Source organism: Aedes albopictus, chromosome 1, assembly GCF_035046485.1.
Source record: "Aedes albopictus strain Foshan chromosome 1, AalbF5, whole genome shotgun sequence".
Taxonomy (NCBI): Eukaryota; Metazoa; Arthropoda; class Insecta; order Diptera; family Culicidae; genus Aedes; species Aedes albopictus.
This window is the reverse complement of record NC_085136.1, coordinates 234,369,513-234,390,305: the sequence shown is the minus strand read 5'-3', so window position 1 is coordinate 234,390,305 and position 20,793 is coordinate 234,369,513. Positions and strand designations below refer to the sequence as shown.

The window sequence follows — 20,793 nt, the reverse complement described above, 5'->3', positions numbered from 1 at the left end:
ACAATGTCTTTTTTAATGTTACAAAACATATATTAAATAGTAGAACAAGTGGCCAGAAATTGAAGATGACATTTAATACAACTCTACTACACTTATGTTTTTAAACTGTGTTGAAGTGTTCGATGCATATCCTTTTAAAAACTGCTGCAGATCTTTCTACAGTTATAAAGTTTGGTAGAGAGTTCCAAATAGCAACACCTGTCACGAAAAACGAATTTCCATATTTAACTGTGCGATGCCTGGGAAGAAGAAACTTTCTTGACCGTGATCTTCTAAGTGGAATTAGTTTTCTATGTAAGTATAACGGCTTTTGGCCTTCAAGTAGCTTGAAAATAGATAAACAGCATCTCAATTTAGCAAAATTTTCAAATCGACATCCGATCAGACGTGCCTGCAAATTTGAGACTGACGAAAAACGACTTAAAGTTCTCAGAAGAATTTCAAGGGGGTTTGAAGGGTTCTATCAAAGAGCATCACTGGGTTCCAGGGAGCAGTCTTGTGCATTATCACCATCATAACACAAAAAAGCCGCAACATCAACATTACCCTTCTTCCTCCATCAACGCTACAGCCGACCGTCTCTATGCTGCTAAGGGACTGTTCATAAACCACGTAGACCAAAATTTGCCCATCTCAGGCCCCCCCCCCTCCCCCCTCGTAGACTTTTGTCCATACAAAAATTTGAAAATTTGTATGGAGCGTAGACTTTAACCAGAACCTCCCCCCCTCCCACAAAAAGTCTACGTGGTTTATGAACAGCCCCTAACGAACACGTTCGAGACGAACGCATTGATACGGTGGCTACCGTCGCCACGCTCTTTCTTAGCAAATCTCCTGAGCAGCCGAACGCTTGTTAACAGCCGTTCCGACGCAGAGCTATGTAACTCACTGCTGGGTGACTCTCTTCTGAAAGGGCCAGGATGAAGGTCAATTTGTTATGTAGTGTTTCATGGCGCAGCAAACACAAAAACAGCACGCCCTATGAATATGAATGCAAGGCGTAGACCAAAAACTCACATCGGTGTTTCATCGTGTGGTTCGAAAACAAGAGACGATCGCTGCTGTTGGATGTGGTTGACTCTGCATTGAACGAGAGTTGGCCTGAGTGGCTTTTGCGTGATTATGTTTTGATTGACTGCGTTTGTCGTATGAAGTGTTGGTTAAAGCGAGTGTCGTTCGACATTAACCATCCTGAAACTGCACAATCCTAGATGTAATACTAAATAAACGAAAATAAGCTACGGGCAAATCCAGGTTCAAAAAAGGCCGAGAAGAATAAGAAATCGTACAAACCGGTGGTCAGGTGTTCCGTGATCAAGAAGAAGGCGAAGAAGATGGTCGAGATGACTACGGGAGTCAAACAGCGAAGTCAGGCAGCTGAGCAAGGTGTTGGAGCGATGCAAATTAGCAAAAAGCTGGAGGTCATTTAAAGATCGGTGAAGGAAACGAAGGTGAAATGAAACAAGGATGCGAAATCAGTGTAATCAAATGTCGTCGCGAAGGTCGGAGCGAATGGTGCAGGAAGTGCAGTTGAAGAAACTGGAAGCGAAAGATACTCTAATGGAAGAGGAAATGAAAGGGAAACGGTAATTGCTGCAGAAGAAATTCAGTTTGCTAGATGAAACTGCCAAATTACCAAAATTCAGCGGAAATCCTAAGGAGTAACCGATGTCCTTGTCAACCCGGATAAAAACTAATCATAGGGTGTTTGGTGAAAACCATTCCTGCACCATACAGTGTACCAGCTACAATAAAGTGTATTGTAATGAAATGGTTCGCTATACTATACATTTACATTGGATTTTTATGTAACAATATATTATACTGTTTTTCTTACGTTTGAGCCATTCACTTTTCCGAAACATTATTTTTCCGTGAATTTTTAATTATTTATTCAGTTTAAGATTTTTTCCGTGTTTTGTTTTGTTGATGTTTATGACTTTTTTTATGCAAAGGAAAGGAAAGAGAAAAAAAGTGAATAAGTATAAACATCAATTTAAAGTCAATAACATGTTTAAATCAGTGGTAAACCAGATGTCCTAAGAACTGCAGGTCCAAGCAGGGGTCCAAGAGATATGGCGGGCTAGGTGCAGGCATGGAATCCTCCTCAGAGCAAAACAAGAGAACAAAAAATCTGCTCCGCGCTCCCGCATTCAAAGCTAGAGCGTTTTTTTCTCGTTTTGTTTCACCTTCCTTCTTGTAGCTTGTGACTCCGAAAAACGTGCGGATTGATTGCTCAAAAAAGTGCGTTTCCTCAAAATTGAGGCACTTTGTGCACGCCGAGAGTGAACATGAATATGTTTATGATAACAAATCATGTATTAACAATTTCACAAGTCTTTATGCGTGCAATTATGTCATACCACCCGATCGGCGAGCTCATACTGTGAACAACGCCATAGAAATTGTCGACCAACTTACCGGGTTCCTCAAAAATGAGGCACAAAAAAGTTACACTTTGTGTTGATTCTAGTGGCTCGACGTTTCTCTTTATCTCGCTCCCGTTTTCTCTTTGCGCATCGCTCCCGCACAAACGGCTTTGGTACGAACGCACAAAGATAAAGAGAGCAAAAACGTTCATTTGAGGCACATTGTGGGAGCAAATAACAAGCCTGGCTAGGTGTGTAGAGTGCGATGAGAGAAATACGGATGTAGGCCAACCCGGAAAGATGCAGGTCAGATTACCGTAAATCAGTGGATGAGTTCAACACTATTCTTTCTGTATTTGCATTTAGGGGAGTTTCCTCCTCTTCTCTCACGTGAACTTGCCTTCGACCACAATCGAATCAAATGCGGTTGACAAACTTTATCTTTGACGTAGAGCCATCTTTAACATATGGACTGGACTGAACACTGAAATGACTTCTAATATAGGTTCGTCTGCGGGTTCGCTTTTTAACCTAACTTATATTTGAATCGAACTTGACAGTTTTCTCATGAGTTGTTATGTATTTCAAACTTTAGTCAAGCTGGTGCCTCAATATTGCAATAACGGTTAAGCACGCTGTAATGATACTTATGTACCTCGTCACCCACTTCATGCAACTACATTAGTGGTCTAATAACACTTAGCGCGCTCGGCATAGTTCCATCATGCCGCTCAAAGTGTTGCCACAAATAATGCTTAGTTTGCAAAACCCGGTTATCTGGCTGGTGGGGCAAAGGGAGCCTAAGCTTCAACTGTTAATGCAATCAGAGACTACTCCGACTTAGACGTGGGCGATCCTATATATGAAGGGTTATTCAAAACACTCTGGAGAATTCCCAAAGCGCATTCTAATAAATCTAGTAATCCTAAGATGCCATTAAGAGAAGGAAAATGACTAGATAATATAACTATATATGGCTTATGTAATGTAAAACAATACAACATAACCAAAGAGAACCATTCCAAAACCATTTGATTAAATGTATAACCAGTAGTGAAATTACAATTAAAAACAATTTATTTACGGTACATTTTATTGTTTGAAACCATTCATGTACCATACAATGTATGGTATATTTAAACCCATGTATCAGTATTTTGAACAATTCATTAACAATAAAATGTATGGTTTTGCAAAAAAATATATATGGGGAAAATATTTTTTATATTGTTACGATACTTAACAACCTGTATAATATATTGTAAAAATCTTATTTACAATTCACGGTATGGGTGTCTATATTACATCTTGTTGTTTTTGTATTTTTATTTTTACAGTGGTGTCTATTGTATAAATATGGTTCTAAATAGTACTGTTACAATACATTGTTCGGTTTTTCTACTGTATTTTTTATTCGGGAACATACGAAAGTACAATGAGAAAGTGGGGCTATAGGGACAAGGAGAACATATTTCGGAAGCGGAATTGCTTGTAAGACTATGCTCTCAACACTGTATGTAGTTTTCTCGTGCTTCCCTCCACGGTTCCGAAGGCGATTAGTGCGCTGAAGCTAAGCTACCATCAACACATTAACAGATAAGGTACTTGGAATGCTGTCTATAAGGGCCAACGCGATGGACAAACTGATCGAACATGCATTGGTGGTGCAGAATTTGTGTAGCACAATCGTCGCAGGACTCGTCGTGCCACCTTCTCTCAAACTCGATTGGGCGAGGCATCAGAGGACGTTGAGAAAGATCATCTTGTTCACCTACAACAAAGTGATTTATTCTGTAGCCGAAGATGCCTGCTTGGTTTGCGGTATCCAACCGACTGAGAAGAATCAGGAACTTCGCAGCAAGCCGAAAAGCAAGGCATTTTGGAAACTCGTTCCAACTATTCGTCTTCAGAAGTTCCAAAACAGAAGCCATCGGAGTTCCGGAGTCGAAGCAGCCAGTCGGAAACAAGATATAGCTAGGTTGGTGCTACCAAATGTTTTGCGATCTGGAAGGGAGGTTGCAAAAACGCTGGGAAGTGTCCGAGATTTTTGGATCTATCGTATGAGACGAGGTTGGTGACGGAACGTTCGACAACATGGCGGAAAGTGCGATGAGAAGCCTTGTGGAAAGAACAATTGCACCTTTAAACACCATGAACTGCTGCATAAAGAACTCACCGCTACTGGGCCTAACAACAATGCGAGTCGACCAACGCAAGAAGAAACAAATGCAAACACTCAGCAGTCAAGCTCCGGAGATCATTTCGCTATCTACTTGGATTGTTCGGGAACAAGAAACAGATCGACTGCTATGCATTTCTTAACTATGGTACGGAGTTAACGTCGATGGACCAAGGTTTAGCAGAGGATTTGGAAGTAGCAGCTATACCTGCACCACTTTACCTGAAGTGGACAGGTGGAACTCATCGTTTCGGAGCGGAATCTCTGAGCGTTGATGTTGTCCCTAATGGGCAAACCGGAAGGAGTTTACGCTCAATGGCGTCCGTAAGGTTGGGGATTTGCAGTGATGGCGTGGAGTTTCGTAGCCGTGCGGTTAGGGTCACCAAGCTTATAATCGCACCATGCTATGGGGTGAGGGTTCGATTCCCGCTTCGGGCGTTGAAACTTTTCGTGAGAATAGTTTCTTCCCCGTTTCCACTGGTGCATGCTCCGTTGTCCGTTGTCTAATGTTAAGCTTAAAACAGACTGTACAGCCGAAAGCTGAAGACGTTGTCCGTGTCTTTTTTTTTAAGCGGTTGAATTGTTTGGAGAAGCGAAAGGAACGGGATCCAAAATTGGCATGTGTCCTACGTGAAAAGATCGCCGATAACTTGGCTAAGGATTCGGACGTTCGAAAGCTGTCGACCGAAGAGCTTGAAGAAAAGCAGCAACGAGTGTGGTACATATCTGCCTATTTTACCAGTTGCCAGCTAAAACAAGCTCGGAAAGGTACGCATAGTTTGGGACGCAGCGGCGGCTTTTCATGGTGTATCGTTTAGTTCGGCGCTACTAACAAGGCCAGATGAGTTTACTTCTCTGCCAGCTGTACTGTGCCAGTTTCGTAAATATCGAGTTAGATTTTGTGGATTTTTTTTTTATTCTTTATTAAAGTGGTTTTCCTCCGTAGGAGGGTTCATCACTAGTCAGATTAGAATTTATGGAGATATTCGTGGAATATTTCACCAAGTTCGAATGCGACTAGTGGACTAACATTGTCAGCGATTTCACTAGTGGGGCAGTGTCAACGAGGGTCCAAGCATATACGTTATGAACGTCATTCGGTGCTTGCTGATCTCGCTCAGTTTATGAAGAACCAAAATGCGGAAAGGTTTCACGGGCACATTATGAGGACAATATGCTGGCTAGTGAAGAGACAGAAGAAGCTACTATCGAACTGGCAAAGTCGGAGCGATATGTTCATGCGAAAGGAGGATTCCAAATAAGGAACTGGATCTTAAACTCGCAGCGAGTCCTTGCAGCGTTGCAAGACGAAGGTGTTACGCAGGAGAACCTGGATTTGACAGCGGAGATGGGGACAGAGAAGGTCCTAGGGATGCTATGGAACACGGCGAAGGACTGCTTTACCTTCAAGGTGTCCTTGACACGGTATGATGAAGCACTGCCCAAAGAAACGCGTCACTCTACGAAGAATGAGGTACTTCGAGTTTTGATGACAGTTTTCGACCCGCTAGAACAATAAGGCAACTACCTCATGCACCTAAAAATTGTTTTGCAGGAAGTTTGGCGCTCTGGAGTTCAGTGGGGACAGCTGATCCAAGACAAACAGTACGAGGAATGGAAAGCTTTCATCAAACTACTCCCGACATTGGAGCACGTTACTATATCACGTTGTTGCTACCGGCAGGCCACATCAGTTGGTCAAGAGTAACGCCTCGTGCGACCCCCTGAATCGCATTTAAAACCACTTGAAACGCCCCTGAAATTCCCGTAAACTCCTTGAAATACTCTTGAATGCCCACAAAAGCAACCTCAGTCCTCTTGAAACTCTCTGAAACACTTTGAAACGCCTCTGAAAACTCTTAAGGACAGATTTATTAGAATCACAAAATGGCTACGACAATGGCCGACTTTGTCACCTACTCACGATTTTGAGGGCACAAATCTCTTCGTAAACAAAACCAGCGCACCTGAGCTTCTTATTTTAAGCTTCTTACAAGTAAGGAAGGACAGAATAATTAAATGCACTGTTGTTCGAAGCTTGCTTCTTGAGATTTGAGCGTCTAAAGTTCTGATGCACTGTTGAAGCGGGATTTCAAGACGTTTGTCTTTAAAACGACCTTAAAAGGCTCCTCAAACCCCTCAAGAAAAAAAAACCTTGAATGTTTTTAAGTACTCCTTAAACCTCTATAATTCCATTTAAACGCTCTTTGAATCCTCGTATTTTTTTTTTAAATGTCCCTAAAACCACTTGGAACCCCAGAAACGACTCGAAAAAAAAAAACCTTGAAGCACTCCTGAAATAGTTTGACACACTTCTAAACCCCCACAACTCAATTGAAATTCCCCTGAATCCTCTTGGCACGCTCTTTAAACGTTCCGGAAACCCTATGGAACTCTTTGATACGACCCTGAAACAGTGAAACCCCTTCTAACGATGGCTGTTTGCTTTTGAAACCTCTAAATTCGCCCTTAAAACCCCTTGAAATGTCCTTGAAACCACCGTAACACTATTGAAACTCTCCTGAAATCCCCGTGATCCCAATGAAACGCTACGAAACCTGTCAAAACGCCTATAAAAGGCTCCTGAAATTTCCTGAAACAACTCCTTTGAACGCCCCCGAATCGGCGTTAGCGAACAGCTGTGTTCTGCGGAATGTACTGCCAAGGTTTCAGAACGTCGACTATGAAACTTGTTAGGGGCCGGCAACATCAGGCAACTGTCTCAATGTGCTTATGGAACAAGTCCACAATACAGTGGCAACCCTTGAGACAATATTGTGGTCGCTGAGTCTCGAAACATCGTGAGCCCTATTGTATTGAAAAAAAAAAGCAACATTCTCGTATGATCATGTATTCCTTATCACTACTGTTAGGCGGCTAGTGTAGCTCTCGAAGTTCCGAAACTACTGTTTATCCCTCCAATGGATACCTGGGGTCCATTGGACCCCAGAGCCGCTTTGAAGTGGTCGCAAAAAAGTTTGGATTGATATATCGGCCCCATTTTTACAGTACCTTTAAACTATACCACGATGAGTTATTTGTGCAAAAATACCGATAGTTTCATGGCGTACTATGGATTATTTTAGATTTCAAAGTTGAACCGGGCGATTTTGAACCCCTGGGGTCCATTGGACCCCACGGTACGAATGATTGTATCTTTTGATCGTGACTTGTTAGAATAATGTCAAATATACTATATTAACAATATAGGTCACTCTTACGATTTTTTGGCGACACCTTTTTTGTGAATGTGGCGCCACCAAGCGTTAGAAGAGTTACTACTACACACTAAATGCACGCGCTATCCGAATGACGTTTATTCTGTCGAACTGTCATTGCAAGGTGGGGATGCCCATTTCTTCTGAAATAATCGATTTTTTTCCAACTACTCAAAATTTGAGTAGAAATTTAATTAGAACAAATTTAATTCTTTCTTCTTATTGCTTGTTGCGGAGATATAGAGATTCGCGCAGGAGTCTAAACAGGTGGAATCTCCGAAATAAACAATTTTTGGCGTATATTATCGTAGCAGCACCAAATCGAAGTCGCGGCTCGCGCGACATGCGAAGTAAATTTGAACTGATAAACGTTCATAACAGACTAAAACACAGACGATTCCGTTAGCGAGTTATGAACGGTATTTTCTCCGGAAATTACACGAGGATTTCCTTGTGGGATCCGTTTCAGAATTGCACCCTGGATTTTTTTTTTCTCCAAGATTCCTTCAGAAGCTCTTGGGGGATTCCTCCTAGAAATAATTCTGGAATTTTTTTAGGAACTCCTTTCGGGGTTGTTTAGGGAAAGCGTTCCTCCTCCATTCTCCAACATTTTTTTTATCAATTTTCTCCAGCAGTTTTGAAAAATCTCCTCCAGATGTTTGTTCTGGTTTTTTTTTTCAAAAGTTTCTTCTGGGATTACATATCTCCATGAATAAAACGCAATCTGTGAAGTACTAGTTTTGTAGTAATGAGCTGAATTTTTGTATAATGAGAAAGTTAATAATATCTTATTAATAATAATTAATAATAATAGGCTCCTAAAGGCCTATCTCAATTTCTGCATAATTCGATCGAGCATTGCTTAAAACGACATATTTACTCATTTTTTAAGTAATCCTATTAGGTAAAGCCCGTAAAATATATTTTCAAAAATTTTAATATTTTTTGCAACGCTCCTTGTTTAGCACTCAATTTAGGGAAAATTTTGTTTACCGTGTATGTCAAACAGGAACATTTGTTGTCAAAAGTGAGCCAATGTGATGTCTTTTGCAACCCGCCGTTTCACTTTCGTTACGTCAAGGTTGACCTCGAATGTCAAGCAAGACCTGCTCACCATTATATTATTTTCGAGTTTATTAACTGTTCTGTCATTGTTTAAGCTCGGAAAAATTACCATTGAGATCAGAAAAGCATGCTCCTTCGTGTTACGCAGCAAAACCGGGAAAATATTTTTCATTTTAGGACCCTATTATTGCAATATAATGGTAACTGCAATAATGGTAACAACAAAGCAAGAGTTTTATGACTGCTTGTCTGATTTGATGCTGTTTGAGCAAAACTTTGGGTAACTGTGTTGTTGTATTCTCATTTATTGCAACTTCAACAACATAGTTCCCAAAGTTTTGCTCAAGCAGCATCAAACTAGGCTAGGAATCGTAATACCCATGAGTTTGCACCGTTTCAAACAAGAAACGGAGAGTTTAGCATCTCATTATACAAAAAAACCAACTCTAACAAATCTAGTATTCACTTATTCCTTCTGGGAATCCCGAAAAAAGTACTTCTGAAGACATTCCAAAATTATAGAAATCTTGGGAGGAATCACAAAAATAATTCCTGGAGGATTTTTGATACTTCAAAGAGGAATCTTCTGAAGGAATCCTGGAAAAATCCTTCGAAAAATATTTTTTAAATTGTTCATATAAAATCGCGTTGGAGATTTACAGTGTCAAAAGAAATTCCTTGAAAAATCCCAGAAGACCTTGTGGAAATCCTTAAAGGACGGGGTGAATTCCAGAAGGAACTTTTGGAAGAATACTGGTATAAATCCCGGTTGAAATTCCCAGAAGAAGGAGTTTTTGAACTCTTGTATAAATTTCTGAAACAACTCCTGGTCGTTGATTTTGGAAGAATTCCAGAAGGAACTCCGGGAGGTATTCGTAAAAAAAACTCCTGAGGTAATCGTTGAAGGAGTTTATGTAGGAATCCAAGAAAGACTCCAAGAAACTCCTATAAGGATTTCTTTAGGAGTTCTTGACGAATCCTAAAAGAGAATTCTTGAGGATTCCTAGAATTAATTCTTGAAAGAACATCAGAAGAATTTGCTGGAGTAATTTCAGTAGGAACTCCTGGGGGTCCCTCGAAGGAACCTCTGGAGAAATTTTAGAAAAAAAAACTTTTAATGAATCTCTGAAGGCACTCCTGGATGAATTTAAAAAAGAGCTTCTGCGTAAATCTCTGAAAAAAAAACTCTAGGAGGAAACCAAGGGGAATGACATATCCTTTTCTAATCGGAAAATCCGCATTTATCCGTTCCTAACCGTCGCTAACCGCTGTTTGCGCCACAGGCGCAGTTAAACGCGGTTAACGACGGTTAGCAACGGATATATGCGGATTTTTCCGGTTAGCAAAGGAAATGTAATTCCCCCTGGAGGAAACTGAGAAGGAACTTTAAAGAGATGAACCAGCCTAGGACTGGAAATCTCTATAATAAAGTATGTTACGTGAAATAACATAGAACCCTACAAATGTTCTGTTTTATTTTTCACTTGGCCCTGGGAAAAATAACTCAGAACACTACAAATGCACAATAATGCACGATTTCACAAATTGACACACACAAAACATAAATTTTTATGCAATACAACACTAAACATAAAATTTGGCCTGCTACCCTAATGGGCAACTATTTACGATCACAGGATGAGAAGGTTTCATATTGGTTCTAGGTCCATCTGTCATCCTGGAGTTTGTGTTTTGTATGCCTGATCTGCATTCTTGTTAACAGTCTTTGTTCTGTGTTCATAGCTTAATTTTGTCTAGGAAAACTAATCCTACTTGGCCATCCCGAATCGGGTTTTAATGCAAGACGGCTGCATTTTGATGTCCGTGCTAGGAACCGTTTGCCTGTCTTGCAGTCATTTATCGTTAGAAATGACCTGGAAGTATGCAACCGCTTTGGTTGCTAGGGCTACTTTTCTCCTGAGTTATGGAAGAACCCTATAAATGCACATTAAAATTGTGAGAATATTCACAAGTTAAAATCGAACATGCAACAGAAAAATGAAACTGGTAACACAACCTTCACCAACGGAGAACGAAATTTTTGTGGATGATTGCAAAGCATCCACAAAAATTTCGTAAGGCTGTTTGTAGGTAAGATATTGAAAAGGCTGATTAACTTCTAGCCTAACTTAACCTGACTTATTTTTACTTAACGGTAACTGCATCAAAATAATAAAGAAGCTCAAGCCACACCAATTAAGGTGACAAATCATCAAGAGACTATCTTTAACGCCTATCTAATTAACCTAAAATAATCTACAAATAAGCAATCGCATCTTCAATACCTGTGTTACTATAAGGACAGCACAGTGGGTTTTTCAGTTGGGCGCCATGTTACGTGAAATAACATTGAACCCTACAAATGTTCTGTTTTATTTTTCACTTGGCCCTGGGAAAAATAACTCAGAACACTACAAATGCACAATAATGCACGATTTCACAAATTGACACACACAAAACATAAATTTTTATGCAATACAACACTAAACATAAAATTTGGCCTGCTACCCTAATGGGCAACTATTTACGATCACAGGATGAGAAGGTTTCATATTGGTTCTAGGTCCATCTGTCATCCTGGAGTTTGTGTTTTGTATGCCTGATCTGCATTCTTGTTAACAGTCTTTGTTCTGTGTTCATAGCTTAATTTTGTCTAGGAAAACTAATCCTACTTGGCCATCCCGAATCGGGTTTTAATGCAAGACGGCTGCATTTTGATGTCCGTGCTAGGAACCGTTTGCCTGTCTTGCAGTCATTTATCGTTAGAAATGACCTGGAAGTATGCAACCGCTTTGGTTGCTAGGGCTACTTTTCTCCTGAGTTATGGAAGAACCCTATAAATGCACATTAAAATTGTGAGAATATTCACAAGTTAAAATCGAACATGCAACAGAAAAATGAAACTGGTAACACACTGGTAACACTGGTAAGGTTGTGTTACCAGTTTCATTTTTCTGTTGCATGTTCGATTTTAACTTGTGAATATTCTCACAATTTTAATGTGCATTTATAGGGTTCTTCCATAACTCAGGAGAAAAGTAGCCCTAGCAACCAAAGCGGTTGCATACTTCCAGGTCATTTCTAACGATAAATGACTGCAAGACAGGCAAACGGTTCCTAGCACGGACATCAAAATGCAGCCGTCTTGCATTAAAACCCGATTCGGGATGGCCAAGTAGGATTAGTTTTCCTAGACAAAATTAAGCTATGAACACAGAACAAAGACTGTTAACAAGAATGCAGATCAGGCATACAAAACACAAACTCCAGGATGACAGATGGACCTAGAACCAATATGAAACCTTCTCATCCTGTGATCGTAAATAGTTGCCCATTAGGGTAGCAGGCCAAATTTTATGTTTAGTGTTGTATTGCATAAAAATTTATGTTTTGTGTGTGTCAATTTGTGAAATCGTGCATTATTGTGCATTTGTAGTGTTCTGAGTTATTTTTCCCAGGGCCAAGTGAAAAATAAAACAGAACATTTGTAGGGTTCTATGTTATTTCACGTAACAAAAAAATCACACAAAAAGCACTATCGACACTTTAACCCATCTTCATCATGCCTCTCGAGGATCAACATCGGTGCACTTCGCCCAGGACGATGCGAAGACAACTGCGATTTGGTGCAGCAGCCACCACTCAGTCCGTCCGACCCAGACCTGCTCTCGGGGACGTGTACGGCAACCTCCCGCTGTACAGCGCCTTCTTGATCACCGACGAGCGTACATACAGGATGACTGATTTGGGAATGGTCTTACTGAGTGACCACTATACGGATGTCCTGCTAGCCAGAAATGGGGAAACCAACGCGGACAGAACCCGTGCGACGAGAGTGGCGGTCACAGCGATTAGCTGGTTGCAGCAAAATTACCGGCGGCAAACCCCAGCCGACTACGCCACGATCGACCGAGCCCTCGGCGAGCTAGCGCCGGCTTATGCTGGTTACCAATCAGCCCTCCTTGCTTACCAGACTCAAGTCAGAGCATTGAAGCCCCTTGACGGAATCAACCAAGGATACCGGACGGCCTATCACAGAGCCCGACTGCATTACATCTGCCCAGAGTTTGTGTCTGGAGCCGCTTCTCAGGACCAGATCAGACTGTTGTGCGACATGGAAGGTCGGCCAAACTTGGTGATCGATAACAATTTTGCGGTCGCCGAACTGCCAGAGGAGGAGTGGACGGCGGTATGGCGGGGCCTCACATTGGTCCAGAAGTTGAGGTGGTTCGAATTCCGCGCTGTAGTGGAGGCGGGCCCAACATCGAATCGTCACATGACATATTTATATACGGCCATCGCGGCAATATGTAAAGCCGGCAATGCGACCTTAGAATGGTGTGAGTCGCGCATCAGGCAAATGGCGCAACTACACGGGTTGTCGGTGGACAAAGCTTTCTTCAACCCACCGGTCCTCAGTCTGCTCTTCCACGAGTTCGTGGTCAAGCTACACATAACTTCGACGACTATATATAACATGCTTCTGGCATGGAATGCGGTAGCGGAGTCAAGGGGAGTCTCCGTCATTATGTGGGCAGTGGAGCAGATGGGGTGTGTCGGGGCCACCGCCGCATTGATGGTTGCAGACACATGCACCGCGCTTGGCCTAAGGTATGAGGCTCTTAGGCATGCTGGAGTTGCCGATGCCGAGGTGCAGGCGTTCATAACTACAGCTCTCAACCTCATGTGGGATCGACTTGCTTGCGTCATCTCACCCACGATAGATAGTAGCAAGTACCAGCTACTAGCGACGCTTTGCCGTGGGGCTGCCGGTGCGGAAGGCCCCTCCACGTATGACGGCTATATGAACGTACGTGGGGGTGATCGGGGACTCTCGGCCAAAGCCAAATTGATGATGGTGGCAACAAAATCAACGAGTCGGCAGCGCGCACGGCAATTGCTCGATCCGACGTCTATTCTACGATCCCGATACAACATGGCCATCGTCCATACCCCTGGCGGAGACTTAGCGGCAATTCCCCAACATGCCGCCGACCCGCTTGCCGCAGACCAAATCACTGGAGCAACACCCGAAGACCTGCTGGCGCAAATTCCGCCTTCTGACAACGACCTGGCTTGGCTGGCAGTGTGCGACGGGCTAAAGGCCTGTGGTCTACAGCAGCCATGGCCCCTGCTCGGCCGAGACGGACAGTTGACCCCGTACAGGATCCCTGATCCGGCCATACTCCGTGCAGCAGCCCGCTTGGGTGTCCGGTGGGTACCGCCTCCTGACCCGTATGTGCTCCCGCCTGTCCTCAATATGCCCATTGTCAGGGCGGCATGGGACCTAGGGTGCTTAGGCTCCAGGTCAATCCCGGACCCCTATGACGAGCTGCCATGGGACAACGATCAGGACGATGACAATGGGCCCCCGCGGCCGCGGCGCTTGCCGCCCCAGGTGAACTTTGAACCCGACGTGCTCCAACAAATCTACAGGCGAGAGATCACGCTCCGTGAGGTGGTACTGGCACAGCTCCAGGGTGAAATCGCAGCAGAGCAAGCGCTGCAGAGGGATGGAGTCCGACCCCAAGCCGGTCAGGTTGCTGTCCCGGGTGCTCGCCCGGCTAACTCAGTCGGTAGAGCATGAGACTCTTAATCTCAGGGTCGTGGGTTCGGGCCCCACGTTGGGCGCCATGTTACGTGAAATAACATAGAACCCTACAAATGTTCTGTTTTATTTTTCACTTGGCCCTGGGAAAAATAACTCAGAACACTACAAATGCACAATAATGCACGATTTCACAAATTGACACACACAAAACATAAATTTTTATGCAATACAACACTAAACATAAAATTTGGCCTGCTACCCTAATGGGCAACTATTTACGATCACAGGATGAGAAGGTTTCATATTGGTTCTAGGTCCATCTGTCATCCTGGAGTTTGTGTTTTGTATGCCTGATCTGCATTCTTGTTAACAGTCTTTGTTCTGTGTTCATAGCTTAATTTTGTCTAGGAAAACTAATCCTACTTGGCCATCCCGAATCGGGTTTTAATGCAAGACGGCTGCATTTTGATGTCCGTGCTAGGAACCGTTTGCCTGTCTTGCAGTCATTTATCGTTAGAAATGACCTGGAAGTATGCAACCGCTTTGGTTGCTAGGGCTACTTTTCTCCTGAGTTATGGAAGAACCCTATAAATGCACATTAAAATTGTGAGAATATTCACAAGTTAAAATCGAACATGCAACAGAAAAATGAAACTGGTAAGAAGTAATAATAATCATAATAATAATAATGAGAAGGAACTTCCGTTCGAAAATCAGAAGGAATTCAGAAGGAACATCTGAAGGAATGTCTGACCAAATTTATGGAGGATCACTTTGCAGCAGGCGAATTTGCTAGAATATTTTTACTAACTGAAGTTCACCTAGAAGCCCGACTGTATATTTATAAAATATCGTTAAATGTGCAATCTTTGACAGCACAATGTTCCACATCCAACAACAAAGGAAACCGATTAGTCCGGAATAAAACAATCAGTATTCGAATAAACTCACAGTTCACTTCGGAAGAACAATGAAATTAATCGAAATTAAATTTGACGGGTTCTATTCTCAGGTCCGGTCCCGGAGCTCATTATTTTTGTAAGCCCGGAACGCTCAAACGTTGAAATTATTAAGTTCGTGCATCGGTCCATTAGCTTGAGCACCCTTGGATGCAATGTCTTGCACTCTGCCACAAGAAATTTGACGTGCACTTGGTTGGTGATCTTCCGGATTTTTTTGTAAGCTATCCAATCCGATGTATGTATGTCAGCGTGGACAAAGTTCATATTAAAAGCCATTGTCAAAGGTAAATAGCAACCGCCAGGGCAAAATATAAGTAAATTTTTAGGGGGAAAATTTTAAAATTCGAAAGTTAAACGATTTCGATGACGTTATTCTCAATTTAGTTGAAAATCGGAGTTTTCGACTAGCGAAGTTGGGGTTTTCTCCAAATCCGTGCGTCGGACCTAGCTTCGGAAGTGGTGCCCTGTCTAGTAAACCTGGTCCGCTATACAGCGCATCACTTCCGAAGTTAGGTCCGACGCACGGATTTGGAGAAAAATCCAACTTCGCTAGTCGAAAATTCCGGGTTTCAACTGCACGGAGAATTCAATGAGGGAGCATTCAAATTCTTCTACAGATATATTCGTGGATGTCATCTTATGAAATATTATTTTGTTTGTGTACCTATATTGTAAATCGATTATTTATTAATCGATTATTTGGGAACAAAAAACTTCGACACCCCTAACATCTTTTTCCGAGAAATGTCACCTTGCACGGTAAAATAAAATTGATCAAAAAACAATTATTGACTTTTTCTGACAACAGGGTGTGCTGTAATCATTCGTAAACGGCGTCTCCATGCCTTTGTATGTGAAAACACGAAGTGACCTATATTGTTAATATAGTATATTTGATAATGTTGTCTTCGACAAAATTGTTCAACAGACCAAGGGCAGTCTTATGATAAATAAATTGAATCGAATTATCTCAGTAAATGGCGATAGTTTGTATGAAAATTACAGATTAAAAGTTATATTTAGTTCGAATATTTTTATATTCTGATTGTATAGAATATTCATGCCTTCGGCAAAAATGTTTAATGCATCAAGAACTATTGGTATTGACAGTTTATCTGCAAGCTGGCGCTAATAAATACATGTCCGCCCAGCATCCTAGATACCCCGATTGACAAATGTCCTCAAAAAAGGAAACTTCTTTTGAGGTAAATGTCTTGATACAATATATTAACATACTGTTAACAATACCAATACTTCCTATTTGGTGGATAATTTACATCAGAATTGCCTAACCAGGTGGCGCAAATGTAGCTGCAAAGATCACACATAGATGAGACTTTTGAACCATATTCAAAAATTGTAATATACATTTGTTATGTTGATGTCTCGATCGAGAGAAAATATTCGGAGTTGATGTCTTCGACGGAATTGTTCATATGAATGTAAGTTTTTAATTTCAATTAACTTTGATTTGAAATTAATACAGGGAATCTTTTAATGATTCTCCAAAGGTTCCTCCAGGACTTCATCTAGAAAATGCACTTGGAATCTGCATTTCTTTTCCAGAAATTCCTCCCGGTATTCATTTGAGAATTTGTACCAGTAGTGCTCCCGGGATTCTTCTAAGAAATCCTTCGGGGTTCTTCCAGGAACCTCCCGCGTTCCCTACAGGAATTCCTGCTGAGATTCCTCTTGGAATATCTCCTGGGATTCTTCTAAGATTTTCTCCTGACATTCCCCCAGGAATTCCTACAGGAATTCCATCTGGGATTGCTCTAGGAATGCCTCTCGGGATTCTTCTAAAAATTTCTCCCGAAATTCTTTTAAAATATAAACTGTGCATAACAATTTCATCAATCAATTACACAAGTTTACAAAATAAAACGAAAGTCGTGAACTTCTGTCAACGACCAAAATTTTTGAAGCACAATTTAGTGCTGATTCCGAAACCGACCTTTAAAAATTTTTAAGTAGAACAGTTTTTGAGTTTTAGCTCAATATCGAGTTTTATAACTTTTCAAAATATGTAATTTACTAAAATGCAAATAACTTGCGTTTTGTTCAACCAATTTTAAATCTTTTTTTACCAATTGAAAGCTGAATACAATACCATTCGATCATCTGAGTACAGGTTTTGCGCCAGATTGATGAAATTCAAGATATTAGCGAGCTTTAGGGACGATCTTCTCAAATTTTAGCCAAATTCCCAAAATTTTTGAAGAAATGTATTTTTTTCAATAAGAAAAAAACAACTTGAAAATTCTTTCTCGACGTTTAGTTGACATATCATATGTAGGCGATTTACAGTAAAAATTTCAGCTCAATCAAAGAATTGATTACGGAGAATTAGATGTTTGAAGTGAGCGACTTTGCTTAAAAATAGAACAAAAATCGATTTCAAATCATCAACCTTGTATGGAAAGTCGAAAAAATTTCCGCTCTACTGTAATTTTTTTCATTCGCGTTTTCGAACTCAGGGCATGATTCTACACCAAAAATGATCATCAGCTTACCGAGTTCAAAAATGCTGTAAGCTAGTGTTATGTATCCGTAAGCCTGACGATTCTATAGTGTCTATACATTTTAGCCCCATGCCTGCCAAAAACTTTGCCGTAGACACCATCTCTGTAAATAATAAGTATTCCGACAACAGATATAAAATGTAAAAAAAAAATGTTTATTAGCACCAGCCTATGTCAAAGTTTTGAATAAAAAAAATATTTGGCCTCCCGAACAACACTAACTTTCTAAGTAATCAGAATCCTGAGATATATGAGATACAAAATTTGTATACTCACTAGCGCCTCTTCACCAATCAAACAACTTTGCCGAAGACACCAACTTTATAAGTAATCAGGATCTTGCGATATATGAGATGTTATTTTATCAATGATATGTCTGTTTGTCTGTGATGTCTCTTTGGGTTCATTAAAATAATACGTAACGCAAAATTTGACAATTTCAGAACTGCTCCCTACTTCACGTAACAACTTTTGTGTGGTAAATTATGTTTTTTTTTCTATAAAGCGTAACACAGCGCTAGACACTCTCGCTACTCCTAGCGTTACGTAATATTTGAACGAACCCTTTTGAGCTGCCGGACATTTATGTCTACTCATTTACAGAAGTGTGATTTATTCTTTTGTTATGTGCGTCTTGTCCGCTTGCTTTGGTGCGTTACATCCCATTGATTAGGGGCGTTTTGAAATGCTCTCTAGCGCCAACTATCGCATTTTCCTAAAATAAATTGTTCATCACTAGATAGGCCTTGACTTACCGAACATCTTTGCTGAAAACATCAACCTTTTTCGACATGAATGCCACTCTAGTGGTAAAGTGTCTTTAATAAACTAATAATAATAATCAACCTTTTAAAAAGTAAGGATCACGAGATACGCGAGAATATATGTTGGGGTCCAATGGACCCCAGGGTCCCAAAACGGACCTTTTTTTAAGGTATCCTGTTGAGGGTTAACGAAGGTTTCGGGGGAACTCATTTTAGAGTAGGGGGTAGTAGAGAGTTGGGCGTTTGAACATAGTCACCCCTGGACTCCGTTCGTCTCGACTACTATTGGTATTCGTTATAGATCTGCGTTTTAACCTCACCAAGGCCGTGTAACTACCGGCTAAGATTAGGACTACTAACCCCAAATCAAGGTCTCAAGTGACCCTTGCCGAGGAATGAGTAATCCAGGGGGTGAAAAATATGCTCGATCGTTACCGGGCTGTGGGATACCTAGGTACCCATAGTATTTCGTCCCTTACCGCGTTGATGCAGGGCTCTGTCGAGATGGACCTTATTTCCCGTGCAACCCGTGGGATCAATTTGATGGCTCTACGTTCCTACTGGAACCTGGCTTGCCTCTCTTCAACTTAGTGTTCTTTCGAGCACTTCCACAGTTATTAATTGAAGGGCTTTCTTTGCCTGCCATTGCATGACTTTATATCGTGTGGAAAGTACAACCGTTCGGCTACGGAAGGGCCCGGCAGAGACTCAGGGCCTTGGTATAGCTATCTGTGGTGGAAGGTAAGAAGTGCGTTAAAGGAGGGAAGCTCAAGGTGGGCTGAGTATGCCAAAAGAGCTTGCACGAGCCATCGGAGGCTTGCTCCAGGTATCTGGAACCAGGACAAGTCATGGGACTATAAAGGCCCTGACAAGAGACTTCAATGCCCAGGCCGTGGAATACGTAAGCCGTTTTACGAACCAGCGGGTCAGCTCCTGCTAGAGATACTGGCCATACTAGATGTCGACCTGGCTAATGTCGGTACCAAGAGTACCTTTAGTCGGACCGGTGTCGATAATTGTTACTTTTTGTAGTCCTGGCCTAACAAGTAGTTCGAACTGGACAGTAGACGATAGCTACACTCACAGCGATCACCTAGCTGTTTGCTACAGTATCGACTACAACAACAGCTGGCAGCGGGTAGAGGAAGCGGCGGCTAGACCAAGGCTAAGTCCTCGAAGGCGAAAGACATCATGCTTGACACTAGACTAGCTTGACTGGAATGGCGATCCATCGGCATTCACCCAAATTGTCTCGAAGCTACAGAAGACATGGCACAAGGACCCGAGGAATGACTAGTTCAGATGCTAAACAAGAGGTGGTCCAGAAGTTCGGTGTCGGCTAAATAGGTCATGCCGTTGCCCTGTGTATGAAATCGAACCTCATAGCGAATAAGTGGCCGCGTGGAGAACATCTTGGTAGAGTTATGTCGTTATGCTATCGTGGCGTCGATCTACTAGGTTGGATCTCAGTTGGATCCGAGCCTGTGGATGGAAAGGGGTCTCCGGTAAGGGTAAGGGCCGGGGCAGGTGGAGCCCCATGTGTCAGCACGTCCTTCTGTGTGCTAGCTGATGCGCCCTAGCATTCAGGAGGTCTTAACGGTGCACGTAGTATCAGTTCTTGATGCTTGCAAAGCAATTGGTGCAGACGTGATGGTTCACCATGCCTGCCTTCCAAGGACAAAGCGAGTGGTACGTAAGGCCACCCGAGAATCTAGCAAAGCGCTACCTTGGTAGACTCCCTAAACAGCGTGTCATGGATGATCATTACTGCATGGCTACGTAGCTAATCTTGGGGATGCGATGTGTACTAGCCCCTCTCTGAACCAATGCCTTCTTGGTGGTCCAATGATTAAGTTAAGCCTAAGCCATTGTAAGCTGAATATTGCCAAGCCGTTTACTTGGAAGGAATTCATGTGGTTTCGTATGCCTCCTCAATTAAATTCAATGTGGAATTTGAGAAATAGTTATGTTTCCCTACAGAAAAACTAATAAAATAGGGTATCGGGATGCTTCGTTGGCATAGTCCCCTCGTTCGGCCTATCTTAATGTAAACAAAAAATTCCAACAAACACGCATAACTGGATAAAGGAAAAGCTTTGCGCCAAACAACTGTAACATTTCGTTTCAATTTTAGCACTTTGGAGCATTAAAATTGAATGAAAA

The 20,793-nt window shown here is 41.9% G+C and overlaps 1 protein-coding gene and 1 long non-coding RNA gene across 7 annotated transcripts in view; one reads left to right on the top strand and one right to left on the bottom strand.

Moving 5' to 3' along the window:
* LOC109399828 (uncharacterized) overlaps positions 1–20,793 on the bottom strand; it is a 241,286-nt gene that overhangs the window by 109,790 nt on the left and 110,703 nt on the right. The gene's annotated exons all lie outside the window — the stretch shown is intronic.
* LOC109422204 (uncharacterized) lies at positions 767–9,183 on the top strand. The gene is made up of 2 exons (XR_009996447.1): positions 767–2,087; positions 2,621–9,183. It is a non-coding gene; the product is annotated as an uncharacterized LOC109422204 (long non-coding RNA).